Here is a 17,143-nt window from a genome sequence, read left to right on the forward strand (position 1 = left end):
TGGGAGCCTGGGATCCTGGGGCCGCAGCTCCGGAACCCGCGCCTGGTTGCCTTTGAACCTGGGGGAGGCAGCTCCCTGGCCTGCACTCGAAGCCAGGGAGATGTAGCTCACGAGCCAGCGCCTGGGAGCCTGGGGTGCGCAGCACACGAGCCCGCGCCTGGGAGCCTGTGAAGCCCAGCCCCCGATCCCGCGCCTGGTAGCCTGTGAGCCTTGGGTTCCCAGCTCACGAGCACGCGCCTGGGAGCCTGGGGTGCGCAGCACACGAGCACGCGCCTGGGAGCCTGTGAGCCTGCGGGCACAATCTCCCGAGAACGCACCTGTTAGCCTATGAGCCTTGGGGTCCCAGCTCACGAGCACGCGCTTGGGAGCCTGGGGCACGCATCTCCCGAGCAAACGCACGGGAGGCCGGATACTGGTTTTGAGCAGCTTTCGATCTTCGCCTGGGAGCCTGGGAGCCTGGGAGCCTGGGATCCTCAGCACCATAGACCGCGCCTGGGAGCCTGGGAGGCTGGGGGCCTGGGGTCCACAGCACCCTAACCCGCGCCTGGGAACCTGGGAGCCTGGGGTCCGCAGCACCCTAGCAGCGCCTGGGAGCCTGGGAGCCTGGGAGCTTGGGAGCCTGCGGTCCGCAGGACCTGAGCCCGCGCCTGGGAGCCTGGGAGCCTGGGGACCTGGGGTCCGCAGCACCCTATCCCGCGCCTGTGAGCCTGGGAGCCTGGGAGGCTGGGGGCTTGGGGCCCTCAGCTCCCGAGGCCGCGCTTGGGAGCCTGGGGTCCGCAGCACACGAGCCCGCGCCTGGGAGCCTGGGAGCCTGGGAGTCTGGGGTCCGCAGCACCATAGACCGCGCCTGGGATCCTGGGAGCCTGGGAGGCTGGGGGCCTGGGGTACGCAGCACCCTAGCCCGCGCCTGGGAGCCTGGGAGCCTGGGGTCCGCAGCACCCTAGCAGCGCCTGGGAGAATGGGAGCCTGGGAGCCTGGGAGCCTGGGAGGCTGGGGGCCTGGGGTCCGCAGCACCCTAGCAGCGCCTGGGAGCCTGGGAGCCTGGGAGTCTGGGGTCTGCAGCACCATAGAACGCGCCTGGGAGCTTGGGAGCCTGGGAGGCTGGGGGCCTGGGGTCCGCAGCACCCTAGCAGCGCCTGGGAGCCTGGGAGCCTGGGAGCCTGGGAGTCTGGGGTCCGCAGCACCATAGACCGCGCCTGGGAGCCTGGGAGCCTGGGAGGCTGGGGGCCTGGGGTCCGCAGCACCCTAGCCCGCGCCTGGGAGCCTGGGAGCCTGGGGTCCGCAGCACCCTAGCAGCGCCTGGGAGCATGGGAGCCTGGGAGGCTGGGGGCCTGGGGCCATCAGCTCCCGAGCCCGCGCTTGGGAGCCTGGGGTCCGCTGAACACGAGCCCGCGCCTGGGAGCCTGGGAGCCTGGGAGGCTGGGGGCCTGGGGTCCGCAGCACCCTAGCCCGCGCCTGGGAGCCTGGGAGCCTAGGGCCCTCAGTTCCCGAGCCCGCGCCTGGGAGCCTGGGAGCCTGGGAGCCTGGGGTCCGCAGCACCCGAGCCCGCGCCTGGGAGCCTGGGAGCCTGGGGTCCGCAGGACCTGAGCCCGCGCCTGGTTGCCTTTGAACCTGGGGGAAGCAGCTCCCGGGCCTGCACTCGAAGCCAGGGAGATGCAGCTCACGAGCCCGCGCCTGGGAGCCTGGGGTCCCCAGCACCCAAGCCCGCGCCTAGGAGCCTGGGAGCCTGGGAGCCTGGGGTCTGGGGTCCGCAGCACCCTAGACCACGCCTGTGAGCCTGGGAGCCTGGGAGCCTGGGAGCCTGGGGTCCGCAGCACCTGAGCCGGCGCCTGGGAGCCTGGGAGCCTGGGAGCTTGGGATCCGCACCACCCTACCCCGCGCCAACGAGCCTGGGAGCCTGGGAGCCTGGGGCCCTCAGCTCCCGAGCCCGCGCCTGGGAGCCTGGGAGCCTGGGAGCCTGGTGGCCTGGGGTCCGCAGCACCCTATCCCGCGCCTGGGAGCCTGGGAGCCTGGGAGGCTGGGGGCCTGTGGCCCTCAGCTCCCGAGCCCGCGCTCGGGAGCCTGGGGTCCGCAGCACACGAGCCCGCGCCTGGGAGCCTGGGAGCCTGGGAGGCTGGTGGCCTGGGGTCCTCAGCACCCTAGCCCGCGCCTGGGAGCCTGGGAGCCTGGGATCCGCAGCACCCTAGCAGCGCCTGGGAGCCTGGGAGCCAGGGAGCTTGGGAGCCTGGGGTCCGCAGGACCTGAGCCCGAGCCTAGGAGCCTGGGAGCCTGGGAGCCTGGGGCCCTCAGCTCCCGAGCCCGCGCTTGGGAGCCTGGGGTCCGCAGCACACGAGCCCGCGCCTGGGAGGCTGGGAGCCTGGGAGCCTGGGAGGCTGGGGGCCTGGGGTCCGCAGCACCCTAGCAGGGCCTGGGAGCCTGGGAGCCTGGGGCCCTCAGCTCCCGAGCCCGCGCCTGGAGCCTGGGAGCCTGGGAGCCTGGGAGCCTGGGGTCCGCAGCACACGAGCCCGCGCCTGGGAGCCTGGGAGCCTGGGAGCCTGGGAGTCTGGGGTCCGCAGCACCATAGACCGCGCCTGGGAGCCTGGGAGCCTGGGAGGCTGGGGGCATGGGGTCCGCAGCACCCTAGCCCGCGCCTGGGAGCCTGGGAGCCTGGGGTACGCAGCACACTAGCAGCGCCTGGGAGCCTGGGAGCCTGGGAGTCTGGGAGTCTGGGGTCTGCAGCACAATAGACCGCGCCTGGGAGCCTGGGAACCTGGGAGGCTGGGGGCCTTGGGTCCGCAGCACCCTAGCCCGCGCCTGGGAGCCTGGGAGCCTGGGGTCCGCAGCACCCTAGCAGCGCCTGGGAACCTGGGAGCCTGGGAGCTTGGGAGCCTGGGGTCCGCAGGACCTGAGCCCGCGCCTGGGAGCCTGGGAGCCTGGGAGCCTGGGGCCCTCAGCTCCCGAGCCCGCGCTTGGGAGCCTGGGGTCCGCAGCACACGAGCCCGTGCCTGGGAGCCTGGGAGCCTGGGGACCTGGGGTCCGCAGCACCCTATCCCGCGCCTGGGAGCCTGGGAGCCTCGGAGGCTGGGGGCCTGGGGCCCTCAGCTCCCGAGCCCGCGCTTGGGAGCCTGGGGTCCGCAGCACACGAGCCCGCGCCTGGGAGCCTGGGAGCCTGGGAGGCTGGGGGACTGGGGTCCGCAGCACCCTAGCCCGCGCCATGTAGCCTGGGAGCCTGGGATCCTGGGGCCGCAGCTCCGGAACCCGCGCCTGGTTGCCTTTGAACCTGGGGGAGGCAGCTCCCGGGCCTGCACTCGAAGCCAGGGAGATGCAGCTCACGAGCCAGCGCCTGGGAGCGTGGGGTGCGCAGCACACGAGCCCGCGCCTGGGAGCCTGTGAAGCCCAGCCCCCGATCCCGCGCCTGGTAGCCTGTGAGCCTTGGGTTCCCAGCTCACGTGCACGCGCCTGAGAGCCTGGGGTCCGCAGCACCTGAGCCGGCGCCTGGGAGCCTGGGAGCCTGGGAGCTTGGGATCCGCACCACCCTACCCCGCGCCTAGGAGCCTGGGAGCCTGGGAGCTTGGGGCCCTCAGCTCCCGAGCCCGCGCCTGGGAGCCTGGGAGCCTGGGAGGCTGGGGGCCTGGGGTCCGCAGCAACCTAGCCCGCGCCTGGAGCCTAGGGGCCTGGGGTCCGCAGCACACGAGCCCGCGCCTGGGAGCCTGGGAGCCTGGGAGCCTGAGGTCCGCAGCACCTGAGCCGGCGATGGGAGCCTGGGAGCCTGGGAGCCTGGGGTCCGCACCACCCTACCCCGCGCCTAGGAGCCTGGGAGCCTGGGAGCCTGGGGCCCTCAGCTCCCGAGCCCGCGCCTGGGAGCCTGGGAGCCTGGGAGGCTGGGGGCCTGGGGTCCGCAGCACCCTAGCCCGCGCCTGGAGCCTAGGGGCCTGGGGTCCGCAGCACCCTAGCAGCGCCTGGGAGAATGGGAGCCTGGGAGCCTGGGAGGCTGGGGGCCTGGGGCCCTCAGCGCCCGAGTCCGCGCTTGGGAGCCTGGGGTCCGCAGCACACGAGCCCGCGCCTGGGAGCCTGGGAGCCTGGGAGGCTGGGGGCCTGGGGTCCGCAGCACCCTAGCAGCGCCTGGGAGCCTGGGAGCCTGGGAGCCTGGGAGTCTGGGGTCCGCAGCACCATAGAACGCGCCTGGGAGCCTGGGAGCCTGGGAGGCTGGGGGCCTGGGGTCCGCAGCAACCTAGCAGCGCCTGGGAGCCTGGGAGCCTGGGAGCTTGGGAGTCTGGGGTCCGCAGCTCCCGAGCCCGCGCCTGGGATCCTGGGAGCCTGGGAGCATGGGGTACGCAGCACCCTAGCCCGCGCCTGGGAGCCTGGGAGCCTGGGGCCCTCAGCTCCCGAGCCCGCGCCTGCGAGCCTGGGAGCCTGGGAGCCTGGGGGCCTGGGGTCCGCAGCACCTGAGCCCGCGCATGGGAGCCTGGGAGCCTGGGAGCCTGGGAGCCTGGGGCCCTCAGCTCCCGAGCCCGCGCTTGGGAGCCTGGGGTCCGCAGCACACGAGCTCGAGCCTGGGAGCCTCGGAGCCTGGGGACCTGGGGTACGCAGCACCCTATCCCGCGCCTGGGAGCCTGGGAGCCTGGGAGGCTGCGGGCCTGGGGCCCTCAGCTCCCGAGCCCGCGCTTGGGAGCCTGGGGTCCGCAGCACACGAGCCCGCGACTGGGAGCCTGGGAGCCTGGGAGTCTGGGGTCCGCAGCACCATAGACCGCGCATGGGATCCTGGGAGCCTGGGAGGCTGGGGGCCTGGGGTCCGCAGCACCCTAGCCCGCGCCTGGGAGCCTGGGAGCCTGGGGTCCACAGCACCCTAGCAGCGCCTGGGAGAATTGGAGCCTGGGAGCCTGGGAGGCTGGGGGCCTGGGGCCCTCAGCGCCCGAGCCCGCGCTTGGGAGCCTGGGGTCCGCAGCACACGAGCCCGCGCGTGGGAGCCTGGGAGCCTGGGAGTCTGGGGGCCTGGGGTCCGCAGCACCCTAGCCGCGCCTCGGAGCCTGGGAGCCTGGGAGCCTGGGAGTCTGGGGTCCGCAGCACCATAGAACGCGCCTGGGAGCCTGGGAGCCTGGGAGGCTGGGGGCCTGGGGTCCGCAGCACCCTAGCAGCGCCTGGGAACCTGGGAGCCTGGGAGCCTGGGAGTCTGGGGTCCGCAGCACCATAGACCGCGCCTGGGAGCCTGGGAGCCTGGGAGGCTGGGGGCCTGGGGTCCGCAGCACCCTAGCCCGCGCCTGGGAGCCTGGGAGCCTGGGGTCCGCAGCACCCTAGCAGCGCCTGGGAGCCTGGGAGCCTGGGAGGCTGGGGGCCTGGGGCCATCAGCTCCCGAGCCCGCGCTTGGGAGCCTGGGTTCCGCTGCACACGAGCCCGCGCCTGGGAGCCTGGGAGCCTGGGAGGCTGGGGGCCTGGGGTCCGCAGCACCCTAGCCCGCGCCTGGGAGCCTGGGAGCCTGGGGCCCTCAGCTCCCGAGCCCGCGCCTGGGAGCCTGGGAGCCTGGGAGCCTGGGGTCCGCATCACCCGAGCCCGCGCCTGGGAGCCTGGGAGCCTGGGGTACGCAGGACCTGAGCCCGCGCCTGGTTGCCTTTGAACCTGGGGGAAGCAGCTCCCGGGCCTGCACTCGAAGCCAGGGAGATGCAGCTTACGAGCCCGCACCTGGGAACCTGGGGTCCCCAGCACCCAAGCCCGCGCATAGGAACCTGGGAGCTTGGGAGCCTGGGGTCTGGGGTCCGCAGCACCCTAGACCACGCCTGTGAGCCTGGGAGCCTGGGAGCCTGGGAGCCTGGGGTACACAGCACCTGAGCCGGCGCCTGGGAGCCTGGGAGCCTGGGAGCCTGGGGTCCGCACCACCCTACCCCGCGCCTAGGAGCCTGGGAGCCTGGGAGCCTGGGGCCCTCAGCTCCCGAGCTCGCGCCTGGGAGCCTGGGAGCCTGGGAGCCTGGTGGCCTGGGGTCCGCAGCACACGAGCCCGCGATGGGAGCCTGGGAGCCTGGGAGGCTGGGGGCCTGGGGTCCGCAGCACACTAGCCCGCGCCTGTGAGCCTGGGAGCCTGGGAGCCTGGGAGCCTGGGGCCCGCAGCACCTGAGCCGGCGCCTGGGAGCCTGGGAGCCTGGGAGTCTGGGGTCCGCAGCATCATAGACCGCGCCTGGGAGCCTGGGAGGCTGGGGGCCTGGGGTCCGCAGCACCCTAGCCCGCGCCTGGTAGCCTGGGGTCCGCAGCACCCTAGCAGCGCTTGGGAGCCTGGGAGCCTGGGAGCCTGGGGGCCTGGGGCCATCAGCTCCCGAGCCCGCGCTTGGGAGCCTGGGGTCCGCTGCACACGAGCCCGCGCCTGGGTGCCTGGGAGCCTGGGAGGCTGGGGGCCTGGGGTCCGCAGCACCCGACCCCGCGCCTGGGAGCCTGGGAGCCTGGGGCCCTTAGCTCCCGAGCCCGCGCCTGGGAGCCTGGGAGCCTGGGATCCTGGGGTCCGCATCACCCGAGCCCGCGCCTGGGAGCCTGGGAGCCTGGGGTCCGCAGGACCTGAGCCCGCGCCTGGTTGCCTTTGAACCTGGGGGAAGCAGCTCCCGGGACTGCACTCGAAGCCAGGGAGATGCAGCTCACGAGCCCGCGCCTCGGAGCCTGGGGTCCCCAGCACCCAAGCCCGCGCCTAGGAGCCTGGGAGCTTTGGAGCATGGGGTCTGGGGTCCGCAGCACCCTAGACCACGCCTGTGAGCCTGGGAGCCTGGGAGCCTGGGAGCCTGGGGTCTGCAGCACGTGAGCCGGCGCCTGGGAGCCTGGGAGCCTGGGAGCTTGGGGTCCGCACCACCCTACCCCGCGCCTAGGAGCCTGGGAGCCTGGGAGCCTGGGGCCATCAGCTCCCGAGCCCGCGCCTGGGAGCCTGGGAGCCTGGGAGCCTGGGGGCCTGGGGTCCGCAGCACCCTATCCCGCGCCTGCGAGCCTGGGAGCCTGGGAGTCTGGGGTCCGCAGCACAATAGACCGCGCCTGGGAGCCTGGGAGCCTGGGAGGCTGGGGGCTTGGGGTCCGCAGCACCCTAGCCCGCGCCTGGGAGCCTGGGAGCCTGGGGTCCGCAGCACCCTAGCAGCGCCTGGGAGCCTGGGAGCCTGGGAGCTTGGGAGCCTGGGGTCCGCAGGACCTGAGCCCGCGCATGGGAGCCTGGGAGCCTTGTAGCCTGGGGCCCTCAGCTCCCGAGCCCGCGCCTGGGAGCCTGGGAGCCTGGGAGCCTGGGGGCCTGGGGTCCGCAGCACCCTATCCCGCGCCTGGGAGCCTGGGAGCCTGGGAGGCTGGGGGCCTGGGGCCCTCAGTTCCCGAGCCCGCGCCTGGGAACCTGGGAGCCTGGGAGCCTGGGGGCCTGGGGTCCGCAGCACCCTATCCCGCGCCTGGGAGCCTGGGAGCCTGGGAGCCTGGGAGTCTGGGGTCAGCAGCACAATAGAACGCGCCTGGGAGCCTGGGAGCCTGGGGTCCGCAGCACCTTAGCAGCGCCTGGGAGTCTGGGAGCCTGGGAGCTTGGGAGCCTGGGGTCCGCAGGACCTGAGCCCGCGCCTGGGCGCCTGGGAGCCTGGGAGCCTGGGGCCCTCAGCTCCCGAGCCCGCGCTTGGGAGCCTGGGGTCCGCAGCACACGAGCCCGCGCCTGGGAGCCTGGGAGACTGGGAGTCTGGGGTCCGCAGCTCCCGAGCCCGCGCCTGGGAGCCTGGGAGCCTGGGAGCTTGGGGTACGCAGCACCCTAGCCCGCGCCTGGGAGCCTGGGAGCCTGGGAGCCTGGGGCCCTCAGCTCCCGAGCCCGCGCCTGCGAGCCTGGGAGCCTGGGAGCCTGGGGACCTGGGGTCCGCAGCACCCTAGCCCGTGCCTGGGAGCCTGGGAGCCTGGGAGACTGGTGTCCGCAGCACCCTAGCAGCGCCTGGGAGCCTGGGAGCCTGGGAGCTTGGGAGCCTGGGGTCCGCAGGACCTGAGCCCGCGCCTGTGAGCCTGGGAGCCTGGGATCCTGGGGCCGCAGCTCCGGAACCCGCGCCTGGTTGCCTTTGAACCTGGGGGAGGCAGCTCCCGGCCCTGCACTCGAAGCCAGGGAAATGCAGCTCACGAGCCAGTGCATGGGAGCCTGGGGTGCGCCGCACAGGAGCCCGCGCGTGGGAGCCTGTGAAGACCAGCTCCCAATCCCGCGCCTGGTAGCCTGTGAGCCTTGGGGTCCCAGCTCACGTGCACGCGCCTGGGAGCCTGGGGTGCGCAGCACACGAGCACGCGCCTGGGAGCCTGTGAGCCTGCGGGCACAATCTCCCGAGAACGCACCTGTTAGCCTATGAGCCTTGGGGTCCCAGCTCACGAGCACGCGCTAGGGAGCCTGGGGCACGCATCTCCCGAGCAAACGCACGGGAGGCCGGATACTGGTTTTCAGCAGCTTTCGATTTTCGCCTGGGAGCCTGGGATCCTGGGAGCCTGGGAGCATGGGGTCGGCAGCACCCTAGCAGCGCCTGGGAGCCTGCGAGCCTGGGTTCTGGGGTCCGCAGCACCCTAGACCACGCCTGGGTGCATGGGAGCTTGGGAGGCTGGGGCCTGGGGTCCGCAGCACCCGAGCCCGCGCATGGGAGCCTGGGACCCTGGAGCCTGGGGTCCGCAGCACCTGAGCCCGCGCCTGGGAGCCTGGGAGCCTGGGAGCCTGGTGTCCGCACCACCCTACCCCGCGCCTAGGAGCCTGGGAGCCTGGGGCCCTCAGCTCCCGAGCCCGCGCCTGGGAGCCTGGGAGCCTGGGAGCCTGGGGGCCTGGGGCCCCCAGCTCCCGAGCCCGCGCTTGGGAGCTTGGGGTCCGCAGCACCCTAGCAGCGCCTGGGAGCCTGGGAGCCTGGGAGCTTGGGAGCCTGGTGTACGCAGCACCTGAGCCCGCGCCTGGGAGCCTGGGAGCCTGGGAGGCTGGGAGCCTGGGGGCCTGGGGCCCCCAGCTCCCGAGCCCGCGCTTGGGAGCCTGGGGTCCGCAGCACCATAGACCACGCCTGGGAGCCTGGGAGCCTGGGAGGCTGGGGGCCTGGGGTCCACAGCACCCTAACCCGCGCCTGGGAACCTGGGACCCTGGGGTCCGCAGCACCCTAGCAGCGCCTGGGAGCCTGGGAGCCTGGGAGCTTGGGAGCCTGCGGTCCGCAGGACCTGAGCCCGCGCCTGGGAGCCTGGGAGCCTGGGAGCCTGGGGCCCTCAGCTCGCGAGCCCGCGCTTGGGAGCCTGGGGTCCGTAGCACACGAGCCCGCGCCTGGGAGCCTGGGAGCCTGGGAGCCTGGGAGGCTGGGGGCCTGGGATCCGCAGCACCCTAGCCAGCGCCTGCGAGCCTGGGAGCCTGGGGCCCTCAGCTCCCGAGCACGCGCCTTGGAGCCTGGGAGCCTGGGAGCCTGGGGTCCGCAGCACCCGAGCCCGCGCCTGGGAGCCTGGGAGCCTGGGAGTCTGGGAGTCTGGGGTCCGCAGCACCATAGACCGCGCCTGGGAGCCTGGGAGCATGGGAGGCTGGGGGCCTGGGGTCCGCAGCACCCTAGCCCGCGCCTGGGAGCCTGGGAGCATGGGGTCCGCAGCACCCTAGCAGCGCCTGGGAGCCTGGGAGCCTGGGAACTTGGGAGCCTGGGGTCCGCAGGACCTGAGTCCGCGCATGGGAGCCTGGGAGCCGGGGAGCCTGGGAGCCTGGGGCCCTCAGCTCCCGAGCCCGCGCTTGGGAGCCTGGGGTCTGCAGCACACGAGCCCGAGCCTGGGAGCCTGGGAGCCTGGGGACCTGGGGTCCGCAGCACCCTATCCCGCGCCTGGGAGCCTGGGAGCCTGGGAGGCTGGGGGCCTGGGATCCTCAGCACACGAGCCCGCGCCTGGGAGCCTGGGAGCCTGGGAGCCTGGGTTCTGGGGTCCGCAGCACCCTAGACCACGCATGGGAGCCTGGGAGTTTGGGAGGCTGGGGGCCTGGGGTCCGCAGCACCCTAGCCCGCGCCTGGGAGCCTGGGAGCCTGGGGTACGCAGCACCCTAGCCCGCGCCTGGGAGCCTGGGAGCCTGGGAGCCTGGGGTCCGCAGCACCTGAGCCGGCGCCTGGGAGCCTGGGAGCCTGGGAGCCTGGGTTCCGCACCACCCTACCCCGCGCCTAGGAGCCTGGGAGCCTGGGAGCCTGGGGCTGTCAGCACCCGAGCCCGCGCCTGGGAGCATGGGTGCCTGGAGCCTGGGGGCCTGGGGTCCGCAGCACCGTATCCCGCGCCTGGGAGCCTGGGAGGATGGGGGCCTGGGGCCCTCAGATCCCGAGCCCGCGCCTGGGAGCCTGGGAGCCTGGGAGCCTGGGGGCCTGGGGTCCGCAGCACCCTATCCCGCGCCTGGGAGCCTGGGAGCCTGGGAGCCTGGGAGCCTGGGAGTCTGGGGTCCGCAGCACAATAGACCGCGCCTGGGAGCCTGGGAGCCTGGGAGGCTGGTGGCCTGGGGTCCGCAGCACCCTAGCCCGCGCCTGGGAGCCTGGGAGCCTGGGGTCCGCAGCACCCTAGCAGCGCCTGGGAGCCTGGAAGCCTGGGAGCTTGGGAGCCTGGGGCACTCAGCTCCCGAGCCCGCGCTTGGGAGCCTGGGGTCCGCAGCACACGATCCCGCTCCTGGGAGCCTGGGAGCCTGGGAGCTTGGGGCCCTCAGCTCCCGAGCCCGCGCTTGGGAGCCTGGGGTCCGCAGCACACGATCCCGCTCCTGGGAGCCTGGGAGCCTGGGAGCCTGGGAGGCTCGGGGCCTAGGATCCGCAGCACCCTAGCCAGCGCCTGCGAGCCTGGGAGCCTGGGGCCCTCAGCTCCCGAGCCCGCGCCTTGGAGCCTGGGAGCCTGGGAGCCTGGGAGCCTGGGGTCCGCAGTACCCGAGCCCGCGCCTGGGAGCCTGGGAGCCTGGGAGCCTGGGAGTCTGGGGTCCGCAGCACCATAGACCGCGCTTGGGAGCCTGGGAGCCTTGGAGGTTGGGGGCCTGGGGTCCGCAGCACCCTAGCCCGCGCCTGGGAGCCTTGGAGCCTGGGGTCCGCAGCACCCTAGCAGCGCCTGAGAGCCTGGGAGCCTGGGAGCTTGGGATCCTGGGGTCCGCAGGACCTGAGCCCGCGCATGGGAGCCTGGGAGCCTGGGAGCCTGGGAGCCTGGGGCCCTCAGCTCCCGAGTCCGCGCTTGGGAGCCTGGGGTCCGCAGCACACGTGCCCGAGCCTGGGAGCCTCGGAGCCTGGGGACCTGGGGTCCGCAGCACCCTATCCCGCGCCAGGGAGCCTGGGAGCCTGGGAGGCTGCGGGCCTGGGGCCCTCAGCTCCCGAGCCCGCGCTTGGGAGCCTGGGGTCCGCAGCACACGAGCCCGCGCCTGGGAGCCTGGGAGCCTGGGAGTCTGGGGTCCGCAGCACCATAGACCGCGCCTGGGATCCTGGGAGCCTGGGAGGCTGGGGGCCTGGGGTCCGCAGCACCCTAGCCCGTGCCTGGGAGCCTGGGAGCCTGGGGTCCGTAGCACCCTAGCAAGGCCTGGGAGAATTGGAGCCTGGGAGCCTGGGAGGCTGGGGGCCTGGGGCCCTCAGCGCCCGAGCCCGCGCTTGGGAGCCTGGGGTCCGCAGCACACGAGCCCGCGCCTGGGAGCCTGGGAGCCTGGGAGTCTGGGGGCCTGGGGTCCGCAGCACCCTAGCAGCGCCTGGGAGCCTGGGAGCCTGGGAGCCTGGGAGTCTGGGGTCCGCAGCACCATAGAACGCGCCTGGGAGCCTGGGAGCCTGGAAGGCTGGGGGCCTGGGGTCCGCAGCACCCTAGCAGCGCCTGGGAGCCTGGGAGCCTGGGGTCCGCAGCACCATAGACCGCGCCTGGGAGCCTGGGAGCCTGGGAGGCTGGGGGCCTGGGGTCCGCAGCACCCTAGCCCGCGCCTGGGAGCCTGGGAGCCTGGGGTCCGCAGCACCCTAGCAGCGCCTGGGAGCCTGGGAGCCTGGGAGTCTGGGGTCCGCAGCACCATAGACCGCGCTTGGGAGCCTGGGAGCCTTGGAGGTTGGGGGCCTGGGGTCCGCAGCACCCTAGCCCGCGTCTGGCAGCCTGGGAGCCTGGGGTCCGCAGCACCCTAGCAGCGCCTGAGAGCCTGGGAGCCTGGGAGCTTGGGAGCCTGGGGTCCGCAGGACCTGAGCCCGCGCATGGGAGCCTGGGAGACTGGGAGCCTGGGAGCCTGGGGCCCTCAGCTCACGAGCCCGCGCTTGGGAGCCTGGGGTCCGCAGCACACGAGCCCGAGCCTGGGAGCCTCGGAGCCTGGGGACCTGGGGTCCGCAGCACCCTATCCCGCGCCAGGGAGCCTGGGAGCCTGGGAGGCTGCGGGCCTGGGGCCCTCAGCTCCCGAGCCCGCGCTTGGGAGCCTGGGGTCCGCAGCACACGAGCCCGCGCCTGGGAGCCTGGGAGCCTGGGAGTCTGGGGTCCGCAGCACCATAGACCGCGCCTGGGATCCTGGGAGCCTGGGAGGCTGGGGGCCTGGGGTCCGCAGCACCCTAGCCCGCGCCTGGGAGCCTGGGAGCCTGGGGTCCGCAGCACCCTAGCAGCGCCTGGGAGAATTGGAGCCTGGGAGCCTGGGAGGCTGGGGGCCTGGGGCCCTCAGCGCCCGAGCCCGCGCTTGGGAGCCTGGGGTCCGCAGCACACGAGCCCGCGCCTGGGAGCCTGGGAGCCTGGGAGTCTGGGGGCCTGGGGTCCGCAGCACCCTAGCAGCGCCTGGGAGCCTGGGAGCCTGGGAGCCTGGGAGTCTGGGGTCCGCAGCACCATAGAACGCGCCTGGGAGCCTGGGAGCCTGGAAGGATGGGGGCCTGGGGTCCGCAGCACCCTAGCAGCGCCTGGGAGCCTGGGAGCCTGGGAGCCTGGGAGTCTGGGGTCCGCAGCACCATAGACCGCGCCTGGGAGCCTGGGAGCCTGGGAGGCTGGGGGCCTGGGGTCCGCAGCACCCTAGCCCGCGCCTGGGAGCCTGGGAGCCTGGGGTCCGCAGCACCCTAGCAGCGCCTGGGAGCCTGGGAGCCTGGGAGGCTGGGGGCCTGGGGCCATCAGCTCCCGAGCCCGCGCTTGGGAGCCTGGGGTCCGCTGCACACGAGCCCGCGCCTGGGAGCCTGGGAGCCTGGGAGGCTGGGGGCCTGGGGTCCGCAGCACCCTAGCCCGCGCCTGGGAGCCTGGGAGCCTGGGGCCCTCAGCTCCCGAGCCCGCGCCTGGGAGCCTGGGTGCCTGGGAGCCTGGGAGCCTGGGGTCCGCATCACCCGAGCCCGCGCCTGGGAGCCTGGGAGCCTGGGGTCCGCAGGACCTGAGCCCGCGCCTGGTTGCCTTTGAACCTGGGGGAAGCAGCTCCGGGGCCTGCACTCGAAGCCAGGGAGATGCAGCTTACGAGCCCGCGCCTGGGAACCTGGGGTCCCCAGCACCCAAGCCCGCGCCTAGGAACCTGGGAGCTTGGGAGCCTGGGGTCTGGGGTCCGCAGCAACTAGACCACGCCTGTGAGCCTGGGAGCCTGGGATCCTGGAGGCCTGGGGTCCGCAGCACCTGAGCCGGCGCCTGGGAGCCTGGGAGCCTGGGAGCCTGGGGTCCGCACCACCCTACCCCGCGCCTAGGAGCCTGGGAGCCTGGGAGCCTGGGGCCCTCAGCTCCCGAGCTCGCGCCTGGGAGCCTGGGAGCCTGGGAGCCTGGTGGCCTGGGGTCCGCAGCACCCTATCCCGCGCCTGGGAGCCTGGGAGCCTGGGAGGCTGGGGGCCTGGGAGGCTGGGGGCCTGGGGTCCGCAGCACCCTAGCAGCGCCTGGGAGCCTGGGAGCCTGGAAGTCTGGGGTCCGCAGCACCATAGACCGCGCCTGGGAGCCTGGGAGCCTGGGAGCCTGGGAGCCTGGGGTCCGCAGCACCCTAGCAGCGCCTGGGAGCCTGGGAGGCTGGAGGCCTGGGGCCATCAGCTCCCGAGCCCGCGCTTGGGAGCCTGGGGTCCGCTGCACACGAGCCCGCGCCTGGGAGCCTGGGAGCCTGGGAGGCTGGGGGCCTGGGGTCCGAAGCACCCTAGCCCGCGCCTGGGAGCCTGGGAGCCTAGGGCCCTCAGTTCCCGAGCCCGCGCCTGGGAGCCTGGGAGCCTGGGAGCCTGGGAGCCTGGGGTCCGCAGCACCCGAGCCCGCGCCTGGGAGCCTGGGAGCCTGGGGTCCGCAGGACCTGAGCCCGCGCCTGGTTGCCTTTGAACCTGGGGGAAGCAGCTCCCGGGCCTGTACTCGAAGCCAGGGAGATGCAGCTCACGAGCCCGCGCCTGGGTGCCTGGTGTCCCCGGCACCCAAGCCCGCGCCTAGGAGCCTGGGAGGCTGGGAGCCTGGGGTCTGGGGTCCGCAGCACCCTAGACCACGCCTGTGAGCCTGGGAGCCTGGGAGCCTGGGAGCCTGGGGTCCGCAGCACCTGAGCCGGCGCCTGGGAGCCTGGGAGCCTGGGAGCTTGGGATCCGCACCACCCTACCCCGCGCCTACGAGCCTGGGAGGCTGGGAGCCTGGGGTCTGGGGTCCGCAGCACCTTAGACCACGCCTGTGAGCCTGGGAGCCTGGGAGCCTGGGGCCCTCAGCTCCCGAGCACGCGCCTGGGAGCCTGGGAGACTGGGAGCCTGGGGGCCTGGGGTCCGCAGCACCCTATCCCGCGCCTGGGAGCCTGGGAGCCTGGGAGCCTGGGAGTCTGGGGTCCGCAGCACAATAGACCGCGCCTGGGAGCCTGGGAGCCTGGGAGGCTGGTGGCCTGTGGTCCGCAGCACCCTAGCCCGCGCCTGGGAGCCTGGGAGCCTGGGGTCCGCAGCACCCTAGCAGCGCCTGGGAGCCTGGAAGCCTGGGAGCTTGGGAGCCTGCGGTTCGCAGGACCTGAGCCCGCGCCTGGGAGCCTGGGAGCCTGGGAGCCTGGGAGCCTGGGGCCCTCAGCTCCCGAGCCCGCGCTTGGGAGCCTGGGGTCCGCAGCACCCGAGCCCGCGCCTGGGAGCCTGGGAGCCTGGGAGCCTGGGAGGCTGCGGGCCTGGGATTCGCAGCACCTTAGCCAGCGCCTGCGAGCCTGGGAGCCTGGGGCCCTCAGCTCCCGAGCCCGCGCCTTGGAGCCTGGGAGCCTGGGAGCCTGGGAGCCTGGGGTCCGCAGCACCCGAGCCCGCGCCTGGGAGCCTGGGAACCTGGGAGCCTGGAAGTCTGGGGTCCGCAGCACCATAGGCCGCGCCTGGGAGCCTGGGAGCCTGGGAGGATGGGGGCCTGGGGTCCGCAGCACCCTAGCCCGCGCCTGGGAGCCTGGGAGCCTGGGGTCCACAGCACCCTAGCAGCGCCTGGGAGCCTGGGAGCCTGGGAGCTTGGGAGCCTGGGGTCCGCAGGACCTGAGCCCGTGCATGGGAGCCTGGGAGCCTTGGAGCCTTGGAGCCTGGGGCCCTCAGCTCCCGAGCGCGCGCTTGGGAGCCTGGGGTCCGCAGCACACGAGCACGAGCCTGGGAGCCTGGTAGCCTGGGGACCTGGGGTCCGCAGCACCCTATCCCGCGCCAGGGAGCCTGGGAGCCTGGGAAGCTGCGGGCCTGGGGCCCTCAGCTCCGGAGCCAGCGCTTGGGAGCCTGGGGTCCGCAGCACACGAGCCCGCGCCTGGGAGCCTGGGAGCCTGGGAGTCTGGGGTCCGCAGCACCATAGACCGCGCCTGGGATCCTGGGAGCCTGGGAGGCTGGGGGCCTGGGGTCCGCAGCACCCTAGCCCGCGCCTGGGAGCCTGGGAGCCTGGGATCCGCAGCACCCTAGCAGCGCCTGGGAGAATGGGAGCCTGGGAGCCTGGGAGGCTGGGGGCCTGGGGTCCGCAGCACCATAGACCGCGCCTGGGAGCCTGGGAGCCTGGGAGGCTGGGGGCCTGGGGTCCGCAGCACCCTAGCAGCGCCTGGGAGCCTGGGAGCCTGGGAGCCTGGGAGCCTGTGAGCCTGCGGGCACAATCTCCCGAGAACGCACCTGTTAGCCTATGAGCCGTGGGGTCCCAGCTCACGAGCACACGCTTGGGAGCCTGGGGCACGCATCCCACGAGCAAACGCACCGGAGGCCGGATACTGGTTTTGAGCAGCTTTCGATCTTCGCCTGGGAGCCTGGGAGCCTGGTAGCCTGGGATCCTCAGCACACGAGCCCGCGCCTGGGAGCCTGGGAGCATGGGGTCGGCAGCACCCTAGCAGCGCCTGGGAGCCTGGGAGACTGGGTTCTGGGGTCCGCAGCACCCTAGACCACGCCTGGGAGCCTGGGAGTTTGGGAGGCTGGGGGCCTGGGGTCGGCAGCACCCTAGCCCGCGCCTGGGAGCCTGGGAGCCTGGGGTCCGCAGCACCCTAGCCCGCGCCTGGGAGCCTGGGAGCCTGGGGTACGCAGCACCCTAGCCCGCGCCTGGGAGCCTGGGAGCCTGGGGTACGCAGCACCCTAGCCCGCGCCTGGGAGCCTGGGAGCCTGGGGGCCTGGGGTCCGCAGCACCTATCCCGCGCCTGGGAGCCTGGGAGCATGGGAGCCTGGGAGTCTGGGGTCCGCAGCACAATAGACCGCGCCTGGGAGCCTGGGAGCCTGGGAGGCTGGTGGCCTGTGGTCCGCAGCACCCTAGCCAGCGCCTGGGAGCCTGGGAGCCTGGGGTCCGCAGCACCCTAGCAGCGCTTGGGAGCCTGGAAGCCTGGGAGCTTGGGAGCCTGCGGTCCGCAGGACCTGAGCCCGCGCCTGGGAGCCTGGGAGCCTGGCAGCCTGGGAGCCTGGGAGCCTGGGGTCCGCAGCACCATAGACCGCGCCTGGGAGCCTGGGAGCCTGGGAGGCTGGGGGCCTGGGGTCCGCAGCACCCTAGCCCGCGCCTGGGAGCCTGGGAGCCTGGGGTCCGCAGCACCCTAACAGCGCCTGGGAGCCTGGGAGCCTGGGAGTCTGGGGGCCTGGGGCCATCAGATCCCGAGCCCGCGCTTGGGAGCCTGGGGTCCGCTGCACACGAGCCCGCGCCTGGGAGCCTGGGAGCCTGGGAGGCTGGGGGCCTGATTTCCGCAGCACCCTAGCCCGCGCCTGGGAGCCTGGCAGCCTGGGATCCTGGGGCCGCAGCTCCGGACCAGCGCCTGGTTGCCTTTGAACCTGGGGGAGGCAGCTCCCGGGCCTGCACTCGAAGCCAGAGAGATGCAGCTCACAAGCCAGCGCCTGGGAGCCTCGGGTCCGCAGCACTCAAGCCCGCGCCTAGGAGCCTGGGAGCCTGG

The sequence above is a fragment of the Muntiacus reevesi genome, chromosome 4 (genome assembly GCF_963930625.1).
Source record: "Muntiacus reevesi chromosome 4, mMunRee1.1, whole genome shotgun sequence".
In the NCBI taxonomy this organism is placed as follows: Eukaryota; Metazoa; Chordata; class Mammalia; order Artiodactyla; family Cervidae; genus Muntiacus; species Muntiacus reevesi.